Raw genomic sequence first — 18,293 nt, forward strand, 5'->3', positions numbered from 1 at the left:
AGGGAAGAAGGGAGGGAGGGAGGAAGGGACAGAAAGAGGGCTGTGTGTTTGCATGCGTATAGTGATGCACACATAGAGGTGAGAGGACAGCTATGCCATGTCAGGCTCTCCTTCCATGATGTGGGTCCTGGTGATCAATCTAAGGCTGTCAGGCTTAGCAATAAATGCCGTTATGGACTGAACCATCTCGATATGATTTTTACAGGAGCACTTCATGGTTGCTTTCTATTTTATCAGGAAGCAAAGCATATAAATGCTTCATTTTTCTTCTACAACGGTAAGATTTTTTAGCAGCTTTGCTGTTATACTAATTTACTCACTGAAAAGAATTCCTCTGAGCTCTCATGCGGTGACTTCAACACCTGCCAACGATCACTGTCTAGGTACACAATTGGGGGAGTGCTTATATCTATTTATTGCATGTGTGTTCATGTGTGTGCTCAAGAGTGTACGAATGAACACATGTTCAGATTTGCACGCGTGTCATTCCTCAAGACAGCTGTCTGCTTGGCTCTTTTGAAACAGCTTCTCTCATTATGACCCAGGGCTTGCTAATTAGACAGGACTGGCCGGCCAGGGAGCTCCATGGGTCTACTGTTCTCAACTCTCCGCTTCTTGCCTACAGGCTTCTACTACCACTGTGGGCATTTTATGTGGGATCTGCAGATCAAATTTACATCCCTATACTTACTTAGCAGTCACTGTGGGCCCAGTATTCCCAACCTGGATTATCCTTTCTCGGGAGCGCTTAAACCTCTTACATCGCTACGCTTTTTCTCTCTCTCAAATCTACTCCATTATGTCCATGGCAACCACATTATTTTCATGTCACTCCTTTCAGTTAAATCTTCCATGCATTTATATTCCAAATAAATTGGCATTCTGTAGGAAAGTATGCGTATTTATCGTCTGCTCCCTGCTGACATGCCTGTTCCTCGCTCCACATTTATAAGTGTTGGAAGTTTTCTCAAGTACATTTCTTACAGTAGAGAGGTTACACATATTGGTTGTATATTTGTGGCAGCTGAAGAATGAGGATAGATAGGCGCATTTATTTTTATGAGCCAAAAAGTCTATGTATTCATTTCTTGCATTTGAAGCACTCTTCGATGGCATCCTTGGCATGCAGTTCTTTGCCATAGTCCTTAACCACTCCACAACTGCAACCAACCATTTTACAGCTTCCCTCCCAAACACCTGTTGAAGCCTACCATCGCCCCAGTTTCTCCTTGTCATACAACTTAATGAGGTTGGTTAGGTGCTCAGCACAGAGCAGCTCGGCCAGCTTGACTTACATTGGATGCAAACACACAAAGATGGGCTAGAGACCCATTGGAGACTTACAGTGGGATGTGAGCACGCAAAGAAGGGCTAGACAGTTGTCAAAAGCTTACAGCTGAATGCAAGGACACAAAGATGGGTTAGACATCTATCCTTATGCCATGTGCTATGACATCGTGGATGAGGCTGGGCTCCAGTGCTTCTTAGAAAGCAGTGTTGACGTCCACCATACCTCCAGCAGCAATGTCTTCCTCAGCTGTAGTGATGAATTATACCTAGGGCCAAATCTTGGAGGCATCTCCGATCTTCCAACTCTGTTACTCATCGGCAGAGGAAAGGTCAGGCATATTTTTTTTTTAAAAAAAAAAAAGCAGTGGTGTACAGGCCGTGAAGAACTAGAGAATCTCGAGAAAACTTTGACTACATCAGCAACAGAAATTTGCCATGCTTGGCTTTAAGGAAAAGCGTACTGATTTCACAAAAAAAGGGAACTCGGGGAGGATCGAAGGATACAGCAACAAGACTCATTTGTCACTGGTAAATGGTACGCTGACCAGCTAGTTTTCAACATGAGCGATTGCAATTTACTTCACATAAACTAATTTAAATTCTCGAATTGATCAGTTTTTATTGTATTCGAATTATATTGGATTCAGCAGCAAAATAAAAAAAAAAAACCTGTTGTATATAAAATCCCTAGAACAGCAGCTCCTGCTAGCAGGTGCTGCTACGTGAATGCTCTCATGGAGAGCCGGCTTGCAGAGGTCCTCAGCTGTGCTCAGGCCTGGACCAAGCTGCTGCTGCATGTGCCGTGACCTACCATTTCTCACTGCCATCACAACCTCCTTTGTCCCTCCAGCCTTACCCTCCAGTGCTCCGCTGATGCTCCTGCTGAACTGACTTGCTGTGCACCTTGGCTGGGAACAGTGTCAGGGAACATTTGACACCTTCTGTAAGACTGTGGGCTTCCTGGGGTGACTGTCTCTTAAGCCAGTGTCTTGTCATTTCATACTGACTGAAAGGAAGTGGTCTGATTTAGGGGTAGTGACTTAAATCATGGTTTTTATAGCGCACGTGAGAAGTTTTTCTGTAGTAACGTCAATTTCCTATGGTACCTGAACTAGCCATGGTGCTGTAATTTGCTAATACATTTTCCTTCGTTTGATTCAGTTCAAAGGATGACTAAGAAGTCTGGAGGGGGTGCAGGAGTAGTACTTAATTCTAAAACAAATGAAACGGTCTTCATCATGAAATCACCTCGTAACTAGAATGATTGAAACTGAGATGATTCAGTAATTAATGGTTGCATCAATTAAATGAACTCAATTTGTCTACAACCCCCACATATACAATGTGAAAAAATATAATAACTTAACTATGGAGACAATTACTAAAATATGGAAGTCATGATAAGCTCCAAGAACAAAAACCTACTAGCTATCGAGTTAATTTCTTTTGTGTGCACTAGGTATTTTGGAAACTAAGCGTTTGTTTCCTGACTGTGCCTCTTATCGAGACCACCCTGCAGCAAAATTTAATTCCTCAATGCATACCTACTCATCATTTATCTAAACATGTAGCTAACGTGCTGAGTCAAAATTTGTAAATTAACATTTAACCTTTGATTGATGAAAACATATTTTATTCCAGGATGGTTTTAATTAAATAGCAATATAAAAATATTAGGGTTTATCCAAAACAGGTTACATTAGTCAAGATACTGAGGATCTAGGAGCCTAAATTGCATATAATTTTGGTAATTAGACAACCTAGCAAAACATTTCTTTGAAAATATAAAAGATGAGTGTATTATAGACCTGATTGGATTCAAATCTAAATATATGATCAAAAACATTTAAATGTCAAAAATTCCATTTAAAACATCACTCAGAGATAATTGTCCCGAAGAAGATGTTGGATGCCACAAGTATTTCATATGACTTATGTGTATGTCCAGTAGTATTTGGCTGTTTAGACTTGAAGAAGATAGAGACATTCCTGAAACACTATTTTGAGAAACTAAAACAAAACATATAAAATTTGTGTATCAAACAGATATTCATTAAACCCAAAGCAGCAGAATAATCAGTGTAATAGCATGTGATAACACTAAGACATTATTTGAGTGGTGTAGTTCAAGACCACAGATTCTGCTTTGTTCCACAACTCATGAATTATACATATTCTGTTATTTTCGAAGTGTATGGCTTACTTATAAGGAAATTCTTCAGTGTTTTTATTTTTTTTTTTAAATGAGCATAAATTTTATGTTCTGCCCCAGGGCATGAAATTCTGCAAACATTTTCATTTATTAATGGTTGCAAACACCTGGGAATTTTGTAGACATTACAGATGTTTTCATATGTGTAAACTTAGAATAAATGTTGAATATAAGGGAAAGCTTTCTACGTTTCAAATCCATTTGTGTTTCATGAGACCGGGAGTTCCATTAGAGTCAGCCTTCTGGTGCTTGAGTTTATTTCCATTCCATAAAGGATGACAAGGGGTAGTGGTTGGGGACACAGTTCAGTGCTCCAGCACTTGCCTAAAATGCACAAGGCCTTAGATTCTGTCCACAGCACAGAAAAGTTCTTTCCATTTAAAATATATAAAATATGTATATACTCTCAAATATCAGCTAATTCTTGAAATACATTTCTATAGTTGTGAGTGTAAATTATATAATATTAGGATTCCATATCCTTTAAAATGTAGTTTTTCTCATTATTAAAGAATTGAAAGCCAAGAGGTGGTGGCGCACGCCTTTAACCCCAGCACTCAGAAGGCAGAGGCAGGTGGATCTCTGTAAGTTCAAGGCCAGCCTGGTCTACAAGAACAAGTTCCAAGACAGGCTCTAAAGCTACAGAGAAACCCTGTCTCAAGAGAGAGAGAGAGAGAGAGAGAGAGAGAGAGAGAGAGAGAGAGAGAGAACTGAAGAACTATGGTTTTCTTTCTTATGAGAGCATATCTAAAAATTTATCGAGCCAGACTTTGTTTTCCTGTGAAAAAGAATTCTGCTTTAATCATGGCAGCTGCCTTGTTGATTGCTTTAAAGAGACAGCTCGATAGGATTAAGTTCCTAAAGGAGAATAAATTTATTCTCATGCTGTACTCGAGGGTAGCCCCAAAGCCGGCACCAACTCTGGAGATCCAGCAGCGCCCCCACCCCCCGAGCCTTTGTTTAAGGGTGAGAACAAGTCTTGAGAGAAATGTGTAGATCGGGACTGGGGATCAGTGGGTAGGGGCACTTGCCAATTAAATATGAGAGCCTGGGTTTTAATCCCCAGCACCCACATAAAGATCCAGGCATGGGCACATGTGCTTCTTCACCCCAGAATCTGGGTGGAGGAAGAGACGATGGACTCCAGAACCTTGCTGGTTAGCCAGTCCAGTAGAAACAAACAGTGAGCTGTGGCTTTGTGAGAAAAAAGGCAGAGCGTGACAGAGGACGGTACCCAATGTCTGCCCTTGTCTCTCTGCTTGTGTGTGCATGGACACAGATGGACACAAACATACACAGAGAGACATGGAACAGTGATTAAAATAACCCACTGCACCTGTAAGACCATGAGAGATTAAAGCTGGATTTCAAAATTAACAGAAGCAACAGAAAATCTACAAAATTGGAAACTGAACAATTCTCCACTGAAAGATTACTGGGTCAGAGCAGAAATAAGAAATAGAGTCTTCCTAGAGCCAATGAAAATGAATGCACAGCATACCCAAACTTACGGGACACAATGAAAGCAGTGCTAAGAGAAATTCCATAGCAGTAAGTGCCTACATAGAGAAATTACAGTGATCTCAGACTAGCAACTTAAGAGCACACCAGATGCCCTAGAACAAAAAGAAACAAACATATCCAAGAAGAGTAGGTGCCAGGAAATACTCAACCTCTGGGCTGAAATCAATAAAATAGAAGCAAAGCGAACAATACAAAGAATCAGTGAAAGGAAGAGTTTTTGAGGAAATCAGCAAGATAGACAAACCCTTATACAAACTAACCAAAAGACACAGAGAAAAATATCCAAATTACCAAAATAAGAAACAAAAAGGGGGACATAACAACAGACACCAAGGAAATCTAGAGCATCATAAGGACATATGTTTACCCCTAGTGAAATAGAAACAGTCATTAAAAGTCTCCAAAAAAAAGAGTCCAGGGCCAGATGGTTTTAGTGTAGAATTCTACCAGACTTTCAAAGAAGAGCTAATGCCAGTATTCCTCAAATTATTTCACAAATTAGAAACAGAAAGAGCATTGCCAAATCCATTTTAGAGGGCCATAGTCACCCTGATACCCAAACCATATAAAGACTTAACAAAGAAATATAATTACAGACCAGTTTCCCTCATGAACACAGGTACAAAAATACTCAATAGAATACTTGCAAATTGAATCCAAGAATACATAAAAAAAGATCATCCACCATGCTCAAGTAGGCTTCATCTCAGAGATGCAGGGATGGGTTCAACATATGAAAATCAGTCGGTGTAATCCATCAAATAAACAAACTGAAAGAAAAAATCACATGATCATCTCGTTAGGTACTGGAAAAGTCTTTGGCAGAAATCTAACACCTTCATGGTAAAATCTTAGAGAGATTAGGGATAAAAGTGGCATCTCTAAACATAGTAAAGGCAATTTACAGCAAGCCTATAGCCAACATCAATTAAATGGAGAGAAACACAAAGCAATTCCACTAAAACCAGGAAGGAAACAAGGCTGTCCCCCAACAGAAGAATGGATAAAGACAATGTGGTACATTTACACAATGAAGAAGTACTCAGTTGTTTAAAAAAAAAAAGACATCATGAAATTTCCAGGCAAAAGCATGGGACTAGAAAAGATCGTCCCGAGTGAGGTAACCCAGACCCAGAAAGACAGACACGGTATGTACTCACCCATAAGTGGACATTAGCTGCTATGTAAACATCCACAGACCCAAAGAGGCTAAGTGATAGGGAGAGCTCAAGTAGGGACTTAACGGTCTGTCTTGGAAGGGGAAATGGAATAGATTTTGTGGGTGAACTGGGCCCCAATCAGGGTGGGAACAGGAGGGATCAGGCATGGGCGAGGGAGGAAAGTAGTGGAGGGAAAGAGTACTAGGAGAGATGACTGGAACTGAGGGTGTTTAGGGAGTGATGCGGAAACTTCCTGGAAGCTAAGACCCTAGAGAGACTCCTAGTAATTGGGAAGATGGAGCCTGAACAGGCCACCTTCTGTAATCAGACAAGGTGCCAGTGGTGTGACTGAGACACCAACCAAAGCCACACAACCTTTTACCTACAATCTGTCCTGCCTGCAAGATGTGTTGGGGGTAAAGGTGGGGCAGAACTTGTGGGAGTGGCCAACCAGTGACTAGTCCAGCTCAAGGCCCACCCCTGAGAGGGAGCCCGGGAACCCGAGGGTGGATAGAACCAAACACGACCGAGGGTGGGGAGGTGGTGGGGAGCCTATGAAATGGTTGGTGCCTAGCCCAGCTTTCACCAGAGAGGCTCCGTCCACCAGCTGATGGAAGCAGATGCAGAGACCCCCAGCCAAACATTTCTCGGAGCTTGGGGAAGCCTGCAGAAGAGTGGGAGGAAGGTCTACAGGAGCTAGAAGGGTCAAGGACACCACGGGAACACAGCCCACAGAATCAACAAAGCGGAGCTCACAGGGACTCACAGAGACTGACGATTACGGAGCCTGTATGGAACTGAACTAGGTCCTCTGCATATATGTTATAGTCATGTAGCTTGTTTTTGTGGGTCTTCTAACAGTGGGAGTGGAGGATGTCCCTGACTCTTTCACTTAGTATTTTCCTCCTTCTCCATCAGCCTTGAGATGAGGATTTGTGCCTAGTCTCACTGATAATTGCTATGCTGTGCTCATATAACATCCCTGGGAGGCCTACTGTTTCTGAACTGAAAAGGAGGAGTGGACTTCACTTGGGGGAGAGAGGACTTGAGGGGGAGGGGCTGAGAGGAGTGGAGGGAGGGGAAACTGTGATCTTGTAAGAGAGAAAAACAAAGAAAACAAACGAACAAATCCCATTTGTAGGGGCCCATTTGCACATTTTCCCATAGACTCCGTTATTCTTGGTGACTATTTGGCTGAACGACATATCATTTGTCGTGGTTCTTGTCCGTACTGTTTTCTCACAACTTAGCAGAGAGCCTGGTACACTGTATGTGACTGGTGCATATTGAGTACAGAATAACTGTGGCCTGAGATGAACATAGTGAAGCTGAGGTTTTTTTAAAAATATTTATTATGCATGCTGTTTCTGAAGTTTAGATGGACAGAATGTAGCATTAAAATGTGAACTAAATAGCGAGATTCAGTTGTTACAAGTAAGACATTAGTAAAAATAAATATTATCAATTCTTCTTAACTGTAATGGACAGCAGTTCTTGGGCATGTGATGCATGTGACCTCATGAGACAGAGCAGAATGGCTTCACTGCTATAGCTGGCAAACTAAGCAAAACAAAAAAAGTGTTGAACAACTTCTGGTGGAATATATGCAATAGAAATAATCGTTAAATTGCAGAGGGATCTGAGCAGCCTAATTCTTTATTGTTGGGAACTAATCTCATAACAGGTATTATTAACCAGGACAATAAAAAGCAGAGGATTTTTTTTCTTGTTTCTTTTTTCTTTTCAATAGAAGTCTTTGACTATTCCCAATGATGTCCTAAATTGTACTTATATAATCCAGGATCTTGTTTTTGGAGCTGGGTGACTCAGGTCTTACTTATCAGCCTGCTGTATTGTTGCTTTCTAAGACACATAGAAGCCATTCAAAACCTTTTTTGGTATCCTTATTTTTGTTGTTGTAGTTTGCTGCGTCAAAGGTGCTAAATTTGAAACAAGTTCAATATCATTTCCTTCAAGGATTAATTCATCCTTCTGGGCTTGACAACCAGATCAAGCAATACCTGTTTTCATTTGAATCCTGTGGATGCATTTTTTACCCAAGAAATTTCAAATTCCAACCTTCTCCTGAATAACGATGTTGATGGCGAAGCAAAATCACACAGGTGTTATCTTGTAAGAGAAACCCTACATAGCACCCTTGATTAGGTTCTGAACTGCTGCAGATGGTGCCAATTGGGGCCAGCTCTTTGTTTCCCAACCATTTGTCAACCTGGGACCTCTTCTTTATCTTAGCAAGGAGACTCAGCTCTCCACGGATGTGTTTGAAGTCCCTCCAGAGGGTCCCCCTGGGGCCTTCCACTGTAACTTTGCTGTGGACATCTTCTGGAATGTCGACAATCTGATGGCTAAGAATGGTCTTCATTCTGTCAGCAGATGTGGTAAAGAGAGAAAAGCAGAGTCTTAATACTTCAGACCTTAGCAGAACGGTAATCAAGGCAGCCACTCATTTTCATACGTTTTGAATGTTTTTAGAGATATGCATGTCCCCCAAATCTATTCTTATTTGAAGTACAGAGAGGCCCTGGGTCTATGTGTATTTCTCCTGCTCACCGCACTCACAAAACACCAATATAAAGTATTAAACTGTTTTTAAATACATGAATTATAATTTCTCTCTTGCTTTGGCTTGGACATCAAGATGATGGCTTAATAATATGTGTTTAGAAACATTCCCTTTAGCTTTATATTTTTGGAAAAAATTTAAGAAGTATTGGTAATAATTCTTGGTAGGTTCGTTAGAGTGAAAGCCATGAAGCCATCTGGCCCTGGGCTTTGTTGGTGGCGAGGGAAGGTTTTAATTACTTGCTCAGTCTCTTCATTTGTTGTCTCCTCAAGTTTTCTGGTTCTTCCAATTCAACATTAGCGTTTTCTAGAAATGTGTCTGTTTCTTCTTGGTTATCCAGCTCACTGGCTATGATAGCTCACAATAGCCTTTCACGGTCCATTTCATTTCTGAGGCATCTGTTATAATGTTTTCCCCTTATTTCTGATCTTATTTATTTGGTTCTTTTCTTCTTCCCCTTTTAGTTTAGCTATGGGATTGCTGATTTATTTATTATTTTTTAAGGAACTCACTTCATTAATGTTTCCCCTGTGGGTTCTCTTGTTTTATTTATTTTTGTTATGATTATTTCCTCCTTCTAACTTTGTCTTTAGGTTTTTTGTTTCTTGTCTTCTTTTACTAGTCCCAGAACTACAGTTCTAGGCTATTTATCTGAACTTTCTTTCTTCTTTTGGTTCTTTGGGGACAGGATCACTTGTCACCCAGACTGGCCTGGCTTTGCTAAGTAGTTGAAGCTGGGTTTGAACTTGTAATCCTCCCACTCTATCACCTGAGTGTTCTTATTATAACTGTGTGCCAGGCTCATTTCTCCCTCTCTTTTAATGCAGATGTTCATGGCCAAAAATGTTTCAGAATTTCCTTTGACTGCATTCCATAGATTGTTTTGGGGTATGTCATATCCCCATGGTCATTTATTTCAAGATGTCTTTAATTTCCCTTCAGATTTCTTCTTTGATCCATTGGTTGTTCGGTAACATGGTGCTTAGTTTCTATATATTAATTTCTTTGATGCTAATTGGTACAAAAGTCTTCAATAAAATATCTACCTGTATCCATACCATATAGCAAAGAACATGCATAATGGTCAAATCACTGGCATGCAAGGCTGGTTTAACAAGTTGATGTGATGCAGCATGGTATCAGAGTGAAAGAGAAAGCCACATAATCATTTCAATTTGATGAAGAGAAGACAATGAAGGAAGTCCAGTGTCCTTTATTTTTCAATGTTTATTTATGTGTTTTGTCTGCATGGGTGCCTGTGCACCACATGAGTGCCTGGAGCTGTGGAAGCCAGAAGAAGCTGTCAGATTCCCTAGAGAGGGAGTTACAGATGTTTGCCAGGCACCATTTTGCCTGGAATTGAACCTGGATCCTCTGAGGGAATGGCAAGAGCTCTTAACCACTGAGCCACTTCTCCATCCCTTTAATATTCTCAATAGTTTGATTATAAAGGAAAATTCTTCAACTAAGAAGGAACATTTATTAGGAAAAAGCCCTACAGCTGGAATCATAACCAATGAGTAAGATTTGAAAACATTTCTAATGACAAAGGGCCAGTAGAAAATGGAGATGCCTGCTCTTACCGCCCCTATTCAATAAAGATTTCAAGGTGGGGAGTCAGATCAAAAAAAGAAATGCCAAGCACCAAAACTGGAAGAGTAGTAAATTGATCTCTATTTGTAGATGGCCATGAGCTTGTATGTTAACAACAGCAAAGATCCAACAAAACATTTAGAACCAGTAGATAAATTCAGTAAAGCTTCAGAATATAAAAATTCTCATATAAACAGTGGTATATCTGTGAATGTTAACAATAAACTAATTGTTAATGAGATAAAATAATCCCATTTAGTGATAGCATAAAAAACTAGAAATCGAATCTAATTGAAAAAGTGAAAAATGTATTCACCAAAAACTACAAAACGTTGGTAGAAGAAATTGAAGAAGACTCACTCAAATAAATGGGAAGCTGTCTGGACCAGAAGACTTGATAGTGTGAAAATGTCCCTACTGCATACAAATTCTGCACAGTGCCTATCAAAGTCTCATTGTTATTCTTGACAAACAAAGAACAAATGTTGTAAAAATATATGCTAATCTAAGAGACCCCAACACCTAAGGCAATTCTGAGAGGACAAATTACACTGGAATCACCAGACTTACCTAAAATTCCATGGCATTAAAAAAATATATATGGTAGTAGCATAAAAGCAGTAATATGAACCAATGGAATAGAATTAAAATTCTGCTGCACTTACAAATCAACTAATATTCAACAAGGTCACCCAGAAGACATAATGGGAAAAGCTAGATCTTCAGTAAATGGTGCTGAGAAGTAGGGATGGTGGTTCACGTCTGTCATCTCAGCACTTGGAAAACAGATAGGAAGGTTGCCATGAGTAGGTACCAAATGGGGCTACATAGAGAGCTCCAGGCCAGCCTATGCCACTGAGTGAGACTTTGTCTCAAAAGACAATGAAGGAACAAGCAGAAAACCCTCGAGACAAAACCAACATGAAAAAAGAAATAGTAATGAAACAGGGTAGAAGGTTCAGCGGTGGTGGCACACACCTTCAATCTCAGCACTCTGGAGGCAGAGGCAGAGGATCTGAGTTGGAGGTCAGTCTGGTCTGCAGAGTGAGTTCCAGGACAGCCAGGGAAACAGAAAAATCCTGCCCCCACTCCCCTGTTCCCTCAAAAGAAATGGCGTAGAGAAGATCTGGATTCCCACCTTGAATAGAGTCAAGTGGGACTCTAGCACCCATGGAAAGGTCGACTTAAAGCTTACACATCCTACATGGGAGACCTTGCCTAACAGCGATTCTAGAAGGGAACATAACAGAAAAATCTCCTTTAACAATATCACACCAGAAGTAAAATCAAATAGGACTGCATTAAATTAAACCTTCTTTACTGTGAACCAATTGAGACAATGTAAAGGCATCTCAAAGAGTGGAGAAAACATCTGCAATCCGTGCATCTGGCGATATATTTATAAAGAGCTCTTACAACTCAATAACAGAAAACAATTCAGTTGCAAACTGCAGGGCAGTGAGATGACTCACTGAGGAACAGAGTTTGCTGCGAGGACTAGCAGTTTGAGTTGAGCCTCAGCGACTCTCTCAGTGGAAGGAGAGAGAGCCAGCTCTAGAAAGTTGTTCTCTGACCTCCGTGTGCACTGTGGAACACACACACACACACACGTTTGTTGAAACATTTGAAAGGTGGGCTATACAGTATGTGAAGGTACAAAAATGTCATGAAATGAATGATCATATCTAATTAACATATGGTAATAAAAATGGTCAAAGAGCCTGAACAGACATTTCTCTAAAGGAAACTCAAAAAGAACCAACAGCAGAACAGATACCTGAAAACAAGCACCTTATTTCAGGGAATGCAAAATAAACCCTATGAACTCCCACCTCCCCGCAAGCGCGGCTATCACACCCTACAAAAGGGAAAGCAGTGGAAGGAGGTAGAGAAAAAGGAGTCTTACTGCCACTGGGAGAAATGTAGATTACTGATGCAGCCGCTGGGGACCAGCAATTTCTCTTCAGCAGCCATAGAGAACAGAATTGAAGTCACCATCACGCCCCAGTGGTGGCACATGCCTTTAATCCCAGCACTCAGGAGTCAGAGGCAGGTGGATCTGTGTCATTTGAGGCCAGCCTGGTCTACAGAGTGAGTTCCAGTACAGCAGGGCTGCACAGAGAAACCCCGTCTCCAAGAAGAGTAAAACAAGCAAACAAAAAGCAAAAAGGGCAAGAAAGCACTATCCTGTTAAAACATGCACTGTCACGTTCGCTGCTGCTTTATAGACAGCAGACAAGGTAAGGAAATGATATTAATTTCCGTAAGCAAACTAAATGAATACCTTGTTTGTAAAGGAGATCTTTGCTGGTGTTTATATCTACATTCTTACCAGTCTTACAAGGCTGATGTGCCTACAGTTCAGTCAGAGAAAACACTCTCCACCACCGCGGTCCCTCATTACTCCACCAGAACCTTGGGCGTTGTGACTGTGTCAGGGGAATGATTTCCTGGTATTTGTCTGTTTAAATATTATTAATCATTCCATAAGGAAATACCTCAGAGAGGATATCATTCATATTTTCTCAACTTTTGCACATTGGTATTTATACTGTCACTGTGTATGGTTTAAATGCTAGTATCTATTAATAACAGCCTGTCCGGTGAGGCTACCTTGAAATGTGTGCCGTATGTACAGTGATGGGAACCAGCTACAGACACTTCCGTAGCCGGCAACGCCAGCACTTGCTGCCTAGCCGCCTGTGGATGTCCATATACTGAAAAGAAAATAGCGGTGCGCTGCTTCTAACACCTGCTGAAGAGAAGTCCAGCACGGCATCAAATCGGGAACTCACTGCAAAATTAGAGTTTTATTTCCTGTTTGATGTCACACCAATGTTCAGAATATTTTAGAGACAAAATATAGGCTCACAAATTCAAAGAAGCAGGGCTCAGTGACCCCCCTTAATTGGTCCTTGAGGAGTTGGAGGAAACTATGAAAACCAGAAGAATCTAATTTATTTTTATTTTTGCTCATTAATACAAGACAGCTAACGTTGGGTTTTATATTGCTGCACGAACCAGTGTCACTGTGAATTAGAACAAAGAGGAAAACCTTCCGACAGCTGAGGAGTTGCTGCTTCTTAAGAATTATATTGCAAACATATGTGATTGTTTTTAATGGATAACTATTTAAAATGCATATTAAAAATAAGCAAAAAGGCTTAGGCATGCCCCAAGAGGGACAAATGGCATGGATTTTGAATGATAAATAGTTCTTGGAGTAAACTTCATTCTGTGTATTTGAGGTTTGCAGCGTATTATGGGATACAGCCTGATTCGCTCGGGGAGTTGATGTATCAGCCATGGCACTGTCAATTGTGTGACGAGAACAATGGAAATGGTTGCTTCACACAGGCCCTGCCTACTCGTCTGCCAACAGAGGTGCTCGCGCTGTGCCTTCGATGCCCAACGCTCTGGAGCCCTGCTCCCCCCAGGTTTTTTGTCGGCAACCCCACTGTGTACGGTTAAACCCTTGGGCGTTTGAAAGGAAGACTGAATAAACAAATGGCTTTCTTGGCAAAGAAGCAGAACAAAGCGCAAAACCATTTCACACAGACAGTGCCAAGAGCCGTGAAGGACGGTGCCGGTGCCGATCCCTGCTGCACCAGGTCCTAGTCCCTTTCCTGGAGAGCTTGTCCTCCCACAGGCCTGAAAATCAGAGAGAAAATGAATGTGCCATCCCGAGGAGACAGCATGGGAAGGTGCTGAGTTAGTGGTTTGGATCCTAAAGTCACACAGAGAGAATTCCTTCAATAGGAAGTCAATTAGGGCTTGGTTATAGACGTATTTCGTTAACTCTTACTTTTGTTTTCTTTCTAAGAGGACATTTTGTCTTCCTTGCTCAGAAAGAATAATGGCAGTACTTTACAACCTAGACTCAATGTGAATAATCATACTTTATGAATAATTATTATATTTTTCATGCCAAGTGGAAAAATGCCAGAGGCAAAAATCATAACAGCTCCTATTCCATATCTTTATGGTATACTGTATTTTTAAAAAAATATATAGTGTTCTAAAGTCAATGAAGTGAATTATTGTTACTATTGGAAATATTTGAATATATCTTATGTAAATGATATGGTGGATAGCTGTGGACAACCATGATTAATTTTAAATATTGATACTTCAGAACCTTCCAAAAGAAGCAGCTTTGAATACTTGAGAATCCTGAGAGACGAAACCCTTTTTGGATGACGCCTTTGTCCACAGCACCGTGGCCTCTGTTGAAGCTGCACTCAGAACTGGCTGGTGTGCCACAATGAGTGACAGGGTTAACTTGGACGAGGTTCCTTAAGTTTCTGCAGCAGGCTCTGAAGTAGGTGAGCTTCGGACAGCCGGGGAAACCAATGGGGTTCATATGTTACCTTTTGTAAAGGAGGTTGGGCTGGCTGTGTTGTTTTGGCTTTAGGTGGTCTGTTTATGCCATGCTCAGCTTTCGAGTTGGTGGAGGCTGCAGGTCTGTCAAGCAGAGCTTCCATCCCCAGAGTTTTATCTCAAACTCCGTGGTTGACGGAAGCGGCTTGTAAATGCAGCTGAAGATGACCAAAGGTCATGTCGGCTTTTGTTGCTCTATTGCCACAGGCTTGTCCTCTGTTGGTCAAATAGCCTGCAGCTTCTTAGCGGCTTCTTCGGAGACCTTCAGTTCACACGAGACAATAAAACCAAACGTGCATTTTTCTGACCTCAACGCGTCTTTATGAACTGTCTCCACTTCTGCCTTTTCTCTTTCACTCCCGCCTCCATGTTTGTTTGACTGTGCTGCTTCTCAGTTCCTCTTGAACTAATGAACAAAACCAGACCTACCTACAGGTCAGGTGAGAGAAACAAAGGCCTTTGGATAAATAATTATGGTTTCTATAAATACAGTTGAAATAGGCTCAACTACATCTATTCAAACCTGTCTCCTGGTGTGATGGGTTGCATAAACATTTTGGAATTGCTGAACTAGCCCTTGGTTCCAAGCTAGGCAGTGGTCAGCACTTCTCCCATTGGCTGAACACCGACTCTAATTTCAGTTATTAACAACGGCAGCATGTGCTTCTCTCCCTCAGCTGTCGCTCTTGAAGACTAGTCACTTCAAGTTCAGAAGTTCTAAGATGTGTGAAAAAACTCAAGACTGCAGGGCAGGGCCTGGCATGAGCTCCACACAGCTGTGGCCATGACTCAAAGGTGGTAGCAGGCACTGGCAAGCTGTAAAAGGTCTCCACTCACAGTGGCACTGTGTACTAGGCACTAAGGAGTGTGCCGGTTGGGTGTAGGAGTTGGGAACTCACATCTTGTCTGGTAAAAATGTGGGACATGAGACTGAGAGACGCAGAGACTTAAGGGTATACAATAAAAGGGAGCCACGAGTAAATGCAGAATTCAACATTTTTTATCCTATTGCCATCCGCCATCAACCACTCTCTGGTTACAACAGGGAGAGCTTATTCCATGGAACAAGAATCGTAGGCTAATGCCCTTCAACATTAGCTAAGTATCCTTGTCTCTGCCTTAAGAAAATACTGTTACCTCATGTTCCTCTTTTATAGATTTGGGTGTGGCCATAAAAAGATAGAAATAACGATTTTAAAGGAGAGGAGACTGATGATCAAGACTTCGTAATTGCCAACTCATCGGAGAAGGGTAATACTACTTTCCTTAATAGTAAAACTAACACACACACACACACACACACACACACACACAGTGACTAACAGAGATTTCCATTTGGGGACTAGGGCAACCTAAAACTCACCTTCACCTAAGATGTTACCACCACTGTTATCATCATGAAAGGAGACTCAGAGACACAAGTGGCAACACACAAACTCGTCTTTTTCCTCTGGAATGTTTCTGAGCCATGCAAACAGTGAGCTGTTGACTTTGGAGAGGGCAAAGGGGGAAACAATAATATGGAGACCATCAGGATTAGAGACACGAAGGCTTGCAGAGCACTGCTTGCTCTCTGGGACTAGTTGGCCCTGTCTCATCTGATTCATGACCATCTCTTTATGGTGATTATATTTTTTTTTTACCAATTATCAGAAGTCCACATCAGTATCAGTTGCTTGTCCTATTGCTTGGCTCAATTGGCTAACAAAGGCAAGTTAAGGAAAGAAAGAAGGGAGAGAAGGAGGGAGGGTTATTTTATCTTGCAGTAACAGGGGGATGCATCCTGAAGGGGAAGGCATAGCAAAAGCAGGGGACATCAGGTCACATCGTGACCAGAGTCAGGAAGGAGAGATCAATCCTTCTACTTTAAAATATTTTTTTTCGGATGTATCTATTTTATTTTCTAAGAGTTTAATCTGCAACTGTGTGCGTGCACCACAGGCATGCTTGGTGCCCAAGAGAGTCAGAAGAGGGTTTCAGAACCCCTGGAATTGAGGCTATGTAAGACTATAAGCCACCATGTGGGTACTGGAAGCCAATCCTGGGCCTTCTGTGAGTGCTCTTAACTAATGGACCATCTTGCAGCCCCACTTCCTACTTATTATTTGGTGTGGAACCTCAGTCTATGACATGGTTCTCCCAACCTCAGTTAACCTAATCTAGATTGGCCCTCATAGCCATGTTTAGAGATTGGTTTCCATTGTGATTCTACATCCCAACAAGTTGGTAGTCAAGATTAACCATCACAGCATCCTGAGGAAGGCAGAGAAGTGACTGAGGGAGCAGTGCCCAAAAGCCCAAAAGCCAGAGTTTTGGGATCCTGTCTAGGGACCTGCTTGCTCTGCAGATGCCTGCCTCTGACAATGGCCATGTCCACCGATAGAGATTACACTACCCCATAACCTCCCCAGCCATCAAACATCACAGCTCCACCTGAACAGCACAACAATCCGTTAACCCTGGAAGAGCTAAAGTATCAAGAAGGCTTTATTGTTGTGATTGTAGGAAAGTCACACTTTGTGGTAGTTTAAATATAATTGCTCCATAAGGTAATAGGGAGTGGCACTATTGGGAGATGTGGCTTGTTATTGGAGAAAGTGTGCCACTGTTGGGGATGAGTTTTGAGGTTTTCTTTGCTCAAGCTACACTCAGCTCACTTCCTGTTACCTGCAGATGTAGAATTCTAAGCTCCTTCTCCAGCACCATGTCTGCCTATACACTGCCATGTCCTGCCATGATGATAATGTACTGAATCTCTGAACTGTAAGCCAACCCAATTAAATGTTGCTCTTTATAAGAATTGCCGTGGTTATGGTGCTTCTTCACAGCAGTAGACACCCTAATTAATACACACCTGAACTTTGGGATACCTTGGACCCCAATGTTATTGCCAGAGCTGTGGTTATTAACTATGATTTGCTGGTGCCTTCCCTGCATTCTGCATCTTTCAACAAGTGTTGGAACTTCTGAACTTGAAATGACTAACCTTCAAGGGAGAAAGGGCTAAGGGGAGAGAAATGCACACTGCCATTGTTAGGTCACTAAAGCAGAGAGAACAACACCGGTCCACTGATAGATTGTCAGGATCAGATGAGACCATGCCCGTATAGGTTCTTAACTCAATCCTAGAATACTAACGGGTCTGTCTGATATCCTCGATAAATTCTATCCTTAACATTCATCAATGAACACAGACAGAGGTAATGGTGATGGTGGTGTTCTTCGTTCCTCTTCCTTTTCTTCCTCTTCCTCCTCCTCCTCCTCCTTCTTCTTCTTCCTCCTTTTCACACTTGTGTCTTCTCTTTGGAGCCCTTCAATTCCTTGAAGAAAGTTAGTTGTTGTGGTGGTCTGAATAGGAATGGCCTCCATAGATTCAAGTGTTTGAAATACTTGGTCCATAAGGAGTGCCACTATTAGGAGGTGTGGCCTTGTTGGAGTAGGTGTGACTTTGTGGCAGGAAGTGCAGGTTTTGAAAGAAGGGGTGGGCTTTGAGGTCTCAAATGCTCAAGCCGTACCTAGTGGCTCACAGTTCACTTCCCTTTTTCTGAAA

The 18,293-nt window shown here is 41.6% G+C and overlaps 2 pseudogenes; both read right to left on the reverse strand.

Annotated features, from left to right (window-relative positions):
- Positions 1-1,081: 1,081 nt before the first annotated feature.
- Positions 1,082-2,409, reverse strand: LOC126513286 (40S ribosomal protein S12-like; annotated as a pseudogene).
- A 5,610-nt stretch (positions 2,410-8,019) lies between these two features.
- Positions 8,020-8,569, reverse strand: LOC126513258 (60S ribosomal protein L9-like; annotated as a pseudogene).
- Positions 8,570-18,293: the final 9,724 nt, after the last annotated feature.

This window comes from Alexandromys fortis, unplaced genomic scaffold, assembly GCF_014885135.2.
Source record: "Alexandromys fortis isolate MF-2015 unplaced genomic scaffold, M_Fortis_MF-2015_v1.1 scaffold_127, whole genome shotgun sequence".
NCBI lineage: Eukaryota > Metazoa > Chordata > Mammalia > Rodentia > Cricetidae > Alexandromys > Alexandromys fortis.